General features: G+C 40.2%; 1 pseudogene; it reads right to left on the reverse strand.

Annotated features, from left to right (window-relative positions):
- Window positions 1–7931: 7931 nt before the first annotated feature.
- On the reverse strand, window positions 7932–9356 carry LOC136163332 (zinc finger protein 639-like; annotated as a pseudogene).
- Between the last annotated feature and the right edge of the window lie 680 nt (window positions 9357–10036).

A 10036-nucleotide genomic window follows, 5' to 3' on the forward strand; every position in this document is an offset into this window, starting at 1 on the left:
GCAATGTTTTCTTAGATCAGTCTCCTAAAGCAAAAGAAACAAAAGCAAAAATAAATGGGACCTAATCAAGCTTAAAAGCTATTGGACAGCAAAGGAAACCGTGAATCAAGAGACAACCTATGAAGTGGGAGAAAATATTTATAGCTTTTGCTAAAGCTAATTTAAGTTTTTCATTGGACCTTAAAGTCCATACAATTATACTCATTGGTCATGACTCCCTCTTATTGTTCACCCATGAAAAGGAGTCGTTTCTGGAAAGAAGCTGTTCTCTCTGCCCCTGCCTCTTTTCTCTGTCCTTACCCTATTCTTTCTGTGTATTTCAATCATTCTCCTCTCCCCCTCTGAAAAGTAAATGCTTTCTGGGTGGTAACAATCTTTTCCTGATTGGCCCTGCTGGGAAATCTGCTACCTCTTTTATTCCCTACAGACTCTCTAAAATGAGCCAGGCAGAACATGTAAAGAAATGAAATTAGATCATTCCTTAACTCCATACACAAAAATATGCTCAAAATGTATTAAAGATCTAAATGTTAGGCTAGACACTATAAAACTCTTAGAGAAGGACACAGGCAGAACAGTAACATAAATCATAGCAACATCTTTTTCAATCCATCTCCTAGAATAATGGAAATAAAGGCAAAAATAAATGGGACCTACTTAAACTCAAAAGTTTTTGCACAGCAAAGGAAACAATAAACAAAATGAAAAGACAACCTACAGATGGGGGAAAACATTTGCAAATGATGTGACTGATAAGGGATCAGTCTCCAAAATTTACAGCTTATACTTGTGTGTTGTGCTTAGTTGCTCAGTCCTGTCCGACTCTTTGTGACCCCATGGACTGTAGCCCACCAGGCTCCTCCATCCACCGGACTTTTCCAGGCAAGAATACTGAAGTGGGTTGCCATGTCCTCCTCCAGGGGATCTTCCCAACCCAGGGATCGAACCCAAGTCTCCTGCATTGCATGTGATTCTTTATCATCTGAGCCACCATGGAAGCTTCAGTTTGGTTTACTCACTCAGTCGTGTCTGACTCTTTGTGACCCCATGGACTGCAGCACGCCAGGTTTCTCTGTCCATCACCAACTCCCATCCAACGAGTCAGTGATGCCATCCAACCATCTCATCCTTTGTCATCTCCTTCTCCTCCCACCTTCAATCTTTCCCAGCATCAGGGTCTTTCCCAATGAGTCAGTTCTTTGCATCAGTGGACAAAGTATTGGAGCTTCAGCTTCAGTCCTTCCAATGAATATTCAGGACTGATTTCTTTAGAATTGACTGGTTTGATCTCCTTGCAGTCCAAGGGACTCTCAAGAGTCTTCTCCAACACCACAGTTCAAAAGCATCAATTCTTCAGTGATCAACTTTCTTTATAGTCCAACTCTTACATCCATACATGACTACTGGAAAAACCATAGCTTTGACCACACAGATCTTTGTTGGCAAAGTAAACTTTGCCAGGGAAGTTTAATAGCATCAAAATAAACAACCCACTCAAGAAATGGTCAGAAGACCTGAATAGACATTTCTCTAAAGAGGACATACAGATGACCAATAGGCATATGAAAGATGTTGAACATTACTAGTTATTAGAGAGATGCAAATAAAAACTACAATGAGATGTTACCTCACACCGGTCAGAATGGTTATCATTTAAAAAATCCACAGACAACAAATGCTGGAGAGGGTGTGGAGAGAAGGGAACCCTCCCACACTGTTGGTGCAAATGTAAATTGGAATAGCATGGAAGTTCCTTAAAAAACTAAAAATAGACCCTAAATATGAAATATATTCTATTTCAATGTGAAATAGATCCTCAATATAAATAGAAAACTAAATATGACCCTGCAATCTCACTCCTGGGCATATATCCAGAAAATAACATGGCCCAGAAAGATACCTTCACCCCAGTGTTCATTGCAACACTGTTTACAATAGCCAAGACATGGAAACAAACTAGCCATTGATAGAGGAATGGATAAAGAAGATGGGATATATATATACAATGGATTGTTACTCAGCCATTACAAAGAGTGAAATAAGGCCATTTGAAGCAACATGGATGGGCCTAGAGAGTGTCACACTTGAGTGCTGTCAGACAGAGGAGAAATATAGCATCCCTTATATCTTGAATCTAAAAGGAAATGATACAAATGACCTCACAAGACAGAAAGACTCAGACTTAGGAAAGGAACCGTTGTCATTGGGAAGGGACAGTTAAGGACTTGGGAAAGGTCATGTACACACTGCTCTACTTAAAATGGATAAACAAAGTTCTATTGTATAGCACATAAAACTCTGCTCGATGTTAAGTGCCAGCCTGGATGGGAGGGGGGTCTGTGGGAGGACGGATACATGTGTATGTATGGCTGAGTCCCTTTGCCATTCACCTGAAACTATCACAACATTGTTAACGGGCTGTACCCCAATACAAAATGCTTTTGGTGTTAATAAAAATAAATTAAAAAATAATTCAGCCAGGCAGGGAGACTCTCCATCTGGGAAGGAAAGGCAGGTTTCCTGGAAGGCACGTGGCTTTGTTTCACCTCCTCCTAAGGCGGGGTCTCTGTGGGATCATCAGTGCACTTCCCTGCGGATGCCTGAGACTTGATTCACCTACAGACCACGAGCCAGTTCTTTAAACCTTTGTTGTCATTTTAACCAAACACTTAAAAGTAGTCACTTTTTCAGCTACTTCCACAATTTATAATAATGGTCATGGTGGTGACAGTGGTGTAGTAAACATGTTGAGTTATTCTGTGCCAAACAGGATACTGTTTCACATGTATTATCTCATTTGTATATACGTTTGAATTCAGAACTTTAGGGGTTTAGCAAGGTAATAAATTGCATATATTATATAGTATGGAACACAATTAGCAGGGTCTGTTAACTTGTAATCAAATATATGTATATACCTGCAGTGAAATGTATGAATATGGTAAATTACAAAAAGGCTATACAAGTTGCCCCCAAACATTCCAGATTAGGTTTGTTTGCCAATAAATTCAGATTAAGTAGAGTTTTAGTACCAAAAGATTTAGAGAGAATTCTGGAACTACAGATAAGAAACTGTGAACCTTACAAACATTTCAGAACTTGTGTGCTCAGTCTCTTAAGTCCTGTTGGACAATGTGTGACACCACGAACTGCAGCCTGCCAGACTCCTCTCTCCGTGGGATTCTCCAGGCAAGAATACTGGAGTGGGTTGCCATTTCCTCCTCCAAGGGCTCTTAAAAGACTACAAAATATTAGTACTTCCAGATCATTGCTAATCAAGGATTTTTTTCCCCTCCCACATCTGTATCGAGTTATTTAGCACTATTTATTTAAACACTTCTCTCATTTAATTTTGGTGACTGTTAATCAATTGACCATATATGTATAGGTCCATTTCTGGACTGTCTGTCCTATTCCATTTATTTACATATGCTCACACCAATGTCAACACTATAATTACTGTGGTTTGCCATGAGACCTGAAATCAGGTAACATAAGCCCACATTTGTTTTTGTCTTGAGTCTTCCAGGTTCACTGCATTTTCATACAAATGTTATAATCAACTTGACTTTCCACAATTAATATTCCACAAAAAATTAGCTATTTGTAGACAATATGATACACCTGGACCACGTAGACAATCAATGATCAAACTAACTCAGTAGCAGGATATAAAGTGAACATGTGGAAGTCATTAGCCTTCTTATGAACAAACAGTAACTAGACATGACAGAACATCCTAGTAACAAAATATTAGAAATAACATTTAATCAGAAATGTACAAATTTATATGAGGAAAACTTTAAACAAAATTAAGTTTGGTAAAATCTCATCTCTCATATTTGGATCAGATATCACCACATCATAAAAATGTCAGTTCTCCCTAGTTTATTGATAGATTTCACTCAGTTCCTCCCCTCCAATTCTAGCTTCTTTGTGAAGATAGACAAGTTGATACATGCTGCTCCATATGAAGTTAACAGAAATACTAAGAAAATTTATGAGGACTAGCCCTCACATACGAAAAATAAACTGTAAAGTCTGTAACTAAAACTGTGGTTAACAGCCCATGAAACTCCGATACATTAGCCACCTGATGTGAAGAGCTGACTCATTTGAAAAGACCCTGATGCTGGGAAAGATTGAGGGCAGGAGGAGAAGGGGATGACGGAGGATGAGATGGTTGGATGGCATTACCAACTCGATGGACATGGGTTTGGATGGACTACGGGAGTTGGTGATGGACAGGGAGGCTGGTGTGCTGCGGTTCATGGGGTCACAAAGAGTCAAACAGGACTGAGCGACTGAACTGAACTGAATAGCCCATGAATATACAAGCCCGTGGAACACAAAACAAAAAATCTAGAAGTTGATCCAAGCTCATACGAAATCTTTAAAGTGGTATTTCAGGTCACTGACAGCAAGAAGGAAATTCAATAAATGATGCTACAACTGGCTGGTTGTTTGGAAAAGTTATATATGGTGTGAAGCATAAAATCTAAGACTGAATTCCCAATGGACCAGTGATTTGAATATAATAAAAGAAGAAATCACACAAGGACTGAAGGAAAACCTGAGTGAATTCATCCTTATCTTGAGTGAGAAGAAAGACTTCAACTATGCCTGAAAGTTCAGAAGTAGTAAAACAAAAATGGACACATTTGATTGTATATTTTCAGGGCAAAAATACCATAAAGCAAGTCAAACTCAGGCTGACACAAGTTGCAAAATATATCATAGTTAAAGGTCAATATGTTTATCTATCTTAAAAACTTGAGTGAAGGGGAAAAGGCATGAATAAAGTATATGAAGAGACAACTCATCCAAAAATAAGGCAATGACTCTTACCCATGTCAAATAGTGTTTGACCTTGCTTGTAAGAAATTACATTGAGATCCTATTCCTTGCTTATCAAATTGGAAAAAGTATAACATACTCTTTCGGCAAAGCTTTGGGGAAATGGGCACTCTTACATTCCCTGTGGCTTTTCAAATTTGTACAATTCTCTTAAAGGGCATTTTGGTGATATTTAATAAAAATACAATTGCATTTACTTTTTGACCCAGCATTTACCTTTTATCCTCTGGCTTCAGTGGTTTTTGTTGAAAAGTCAGCTGTTATTTGTGTAATTTTTCACTTTTAGGTAGTGTATTTTTCTCTGGTTGCTTTTAAGATTTCCCTTTAACAGTTTGGATTATGATGTGTCTGTGTGGGTTTTTGTTTATAGCTATTGAATCTTTTTGTGTATCTGAGTCTCTTTGATCTGTGGGCTGATTATTTTATCAGTTCTAAAGAATGCAATACTTATTTTACTCCCTTCTTTTTCTCTGTTTACTGTAATTTCTATTGACTTGTCAAGTTTACCGATTCCTTCCTTAGCTGTGTTCAGTCTACTGATAAGTCTATCAAAGCATTCTTCATCTCTGAGACCATTTTTTATTTCTAGCCTTTTCCTTTGGCTCTTTGTTATAGTTTCCATGTCTCTGCTAAAATCCACCATTTACTCATACTGTGCACCTAGCCAACTAGGCTCATTAACATATTTATCAGGGTTTTTTTTTTTTTTTTTGGAAGAGGCCCTAACTGGTAATTTCAACAGCTCTGTCATAACTGTCAAACATTCAATTTTATTAACATTTTGTTTCTTGACAAAGCCATGTTTCCTTGCACGCCTCATAATTTTGGTGGAATGCAGTATATAATGTTTAAAAATTGAAGGGGCTGAAATAAATTTTATGTCCAGCAAGGGGCAGATCTTTTTTTCCATCAGGATGTTAGCCATGAAGTTTGAGTGCAACTAATCTGTAGCTGAGCTGAGGCTGGTCTCTATGGTTAGATTCAGCTCACCACAGATTAAATTATTTGAAAATGGAAGTATTAGCTGCTCAGTCGTGTGCAAATCTTTGTGACCCCATGGACTATAGGCCACCAGGCTCTTCTGTCCATGGAATTCTCTAGGCAAGAATACAGGGAGTGGGTTGCCATGCCCGCCTTCAGGGGATCTTCCCGACCCAGGGACTGAAATCCTCGTCTCCTGCATCGCAGGCAGATTCTTTACCGAGTTATTCAAGGGTTGCCTCAAAATATCGTCTTTGATATACTTGGAAACTGTATGCCTGAAGAGCTTATTTTAACTCTCCTGATCTCCCTCTGCAGCAGGCCCCATGTTTTACCTCGGGGTTGGGGGTCCTCTCATAGTTGCTTCTCCCCCAGCTGAAAACTATGAACAGCAGCACATGGCCGAAAGTGCCTGTGGATTTGTTATCCTCTGGTTTGGCCCTCAGATTTCAGCAGGTCCCACAGACGTGTGCCTCAGCTGGTGTATCCTTCAGCTCTCCTGCTTTGCCCCCCGTCTCTCACAAACACTCCATGAAAGTCTACGGAAGAGAGTTGTGTCTCCCAAGGATTTTAAGAGCCCATGTCAGGGGCTTCCCTACTGGCTCAGTGGTACAGAATCCACCTACCAATGCAGGAGACAAGGGTTCGATTCCTGGTCCAGGAAGATCCCACATGCCATGGAGCAACTACACCTGTGTGCCACAACTATTGAGCCTGTGCTCTAGAGCCTCGGAGCTGCAACTACTGAGCCCACACACCCTAAACCCTGTGATCCACAACAACGGAAGCCTCTGCCAGGAGAAGCTGCCACAACACGATGAAGAGTAGCCTCTGCTTGCCGCACCTAGAGAAAAGCCCGCGCAACAGTGAAGACCCAGCACAGCCAAAAATAAGCAGATAAAAATTTTTTTAAAAGGGGCCAGGTCAGCTAAATTTCACTGCAAGCTCAGTTGTTCAGTTGTTGTCTCCTTACCTGCGTCCGTGGAAGCCCCCTCTTCTCTGCACTGTCCTGTTCACAGCCATGTCAGAGATGAAGGCAGTTGTTACCACCTCTCTTCTAGGAGGTGCCTTTACTCTTTGGATTCAATAGGTTTGCAACCTTAGCTCTGGCAGGCTCTAAATATTTTGTAGTTTACGCAGCTTCTCATTGGTAGGATGGGAGCAGTGTGTTTTTATTAATAGTTTTTTGTTCTTTTTAATATGCCTACTGGTGCATTTTATATTACATCTATGCCATTCATTGTATTTCTATTGGCCAGAGCTATTCTATTTATGGGCTTCCCTGGTGGCTCAGTGGTAAAGAATCCGCCTGCAATGCAGGAGACACGGGTTCAACCCCTGGGTCGGGAAGATCCCTGGGGGAAGGAAATGGCAACCCACTCCAGTATTCTTGCCTGGAAAATCCCATAGACCGAGGAGCCTGGTGGGCTGCAGTTCATGGGGTAGAGAAGAGTCGGACACGACTGAGCGACTAAAACAACACTCTATTCATATGAGTGAGCTGCAGATGGCCTAACCCTTTTGAACACATTTCTAATGCAAAAGGACATCCTCTTATATAACCCATTTAGGTTTTTTGGTACTACAGAACTTGATGTAGAAAAGATGAGAGAATCTGCCATTTCTTAATGACTCTCATTTAAGCAGCAATTTGACTAAAGGCAAAAAATGGCCTCTGCAGAATCTATTATGCTAGATTTTAGCAGTCTTTTCACATATTCAGAGGAAAGCTGTAGGCTTATTCCAAGAACACAAGTATAGAAATAGATCTACCAGATCTGAAATACTTTAAGAAGTCAATGATCTGGAATTTTCTTTATCAACATCTTTCCTATTGCCTATAAGTCATCCTGTCATTCTAAAAAGGCATGCATTTTTAGATAAATAAGTTATTTATCAAGTGTTTTGAGTAACACATAGTTTGCACATCAAAAAGGTATGTGAAAAGCACACAGCAGGTATGCAGTCCACTTGCCCGGCTGGCTCACATGTTAATAGAGGAAATCAAAAAGGCTATAATACAGTATGTTTTTTCCTCCAAAAAAGTCGAATTTATTATTTCACATCAACATTATGGCAGTTAAAGAGAACAATCAAGTTGTTTCATGGACTGGCAGGTGACTTATTAACTCCCTTTCATTTCCAAACCTCATCAGTCACTACGTTTGTGAGGCAAATCAGTCAAATACTTGAAATCTAGATGAATTTTAAGATCTTCAATCTGTCCTGTTGAATATTCACAGTATTGACATAAATAAATCCCTTCAGATAAATGTGAATTTAAATGTTTGCAATATTCTAGCATACTTGAGAAGCCTTTCCCACAGTCATCACAAACATGGGGGAAATTTTTACTGTATTCAGTAGCAACATGTCTGTTAACATTTGTATGAAGTCTACTCCAAAGTTTTTACATTTGTCAAATGTGATTTTGCTTAAGAGGCTATACTGTCCATGTTCTCCACTGTTATATTATCACTTAACTATTAATTTACATGCATGCTGATTTCCCACATGGCTATGCAAGTCTTCTGGATCATTCATTTCAGGTTCACAGAACTGACATAAATATTGTTCACCACAGCTGCTCCTGGAAATGTAGGTAGAGTTCACTGCTTAAGGGGAACTGTATGTCATATTGCTCACACCAATAAAGGTGACACTAAAATGGGTGTCTGCAATGCGCTGGCTGAAGTTCTCAAAAATTGCTGTTTTATCATCACAGTATTTGTAAATGTAGGATCCTCTTCATGCAGTTTGGCACGTTCAATCAGAAGCATGCTGGTAGAGAAACTCTCTTTGCATATTCAACACACGTTTGAACCAGTACACCTGTGCTTCAAGATCATACACCTGCTTTAAATCAGAAAAATATTTTCTGTTGAACTCACAAAGTTCACATTTATAGAGGCCACTGTTGCTAGCTCTCAGTAAAGGCCATTTCTGCTGAGCAGTCACATTCAAAGCTTGGCTCTTGTCAACAATTCTGCAAAGTTTTGCTGGTGGCTCTTCATCAGTCACAAGCTGATGGACTTGGAGACTCTCAGAGGAATGGTTTCCTGTCTCTATATCCCAGTCTTCAGAAATTGCATGCACTTCTGCGGCAATTGGAACATCTTCAGCAGCGTGAACTTTTACGGGGCTCACTTCTTGGGTTTGCTGGTGGCCTGATTCAGGGGAGTCACAGTCTTTCATCACAAATTTCATTATCAGCAGATTTTTCTGTAGGAAAGGCAGTGTGGTCTAGAATTTTAAGTACAAAACTGGGAACCAGGTAGTTTTAATTTCTGTTTCTGGCCTAGATTCCACCTGTAAATTTTGGCAATTCATTCGATGTCTCTGTATCAGAATCAAAGATTTTGTTGTCAAAATATTTTAAGTCTGGTTGTCTCACAGAACAAACACTGTAACAATGATCAGAAAAAATTTCAATCTGCAACTTTGCTTATTCCAGAGGAATCTGAATAACAAGAAGGATGTAAAGTCTTCCTTTTCCTTTTTTTAGGATATTCGTTCATATTTTTTTTAATTTGGTGTAATTCTTAATACTGGAGTGAGGAGAATTACAGGGAAGTTTTCATGGATGGTGAAATATGCCAGTCCCTAGGGCCGCCTGGCCAGGCCAGGCGCAGCTGCGAGGCAGTGGCCAAGATGCCTGAGCGTGGGCAGAGGGGCGGCGCCGCTCAGGTTGGCGTTCCACTGGGCCTTATAATACAGTATTTTAAATAACATCAAGTTTCTTTTTTAGAACTTCTAGCATTTTCCAGCTAGGAAGAATTCAAGTCCTAAACAAATGCAAGGTAATAAAACAGACATCATACGGACTGAAAAACGTTGGTCTCAGAGAAAAAGAAGACTATTCAAATCGTGTATGCACACGTTTATGGAATCATGCTTATTGGGTACCTCGGGTAGGCTGGTCCATAAGACTTGATTTAAAGGTGGGGGTGGGGAAGACTGGGCTTCCAGGTGGCACTAGTGGTAAAGAACCCACCTGCCAACGCAGGAGACATAAGAGACATGGATTCGATCCCTGGGTCAGGAAGATCCCCTGGAGGAGGGCATGGCAACCCACTCCAGTATTCCTGCCTGGAGAATGCCATGGACAGAGGAGCCCGGTAGGCTACAGTCCATAAGGTCGCAAAGAGACACGACTGAGCAACTTAGCATGCAGACAAGTGGGGAGGACTTACGCGTC

Source organism: Muntiacus reevesi, chromosome 3, assembly GCF_963930625.1.
Source record: "Muntiacus reevesi chromosome 3, mMunRee1.1, whole genome shotgun sequence".
NCBI lineage: Eukaryota > Metazoa > Chordata > Mammalia > Artiodactyla > Cervidae > Muntiacus > Muntiacus reevesi.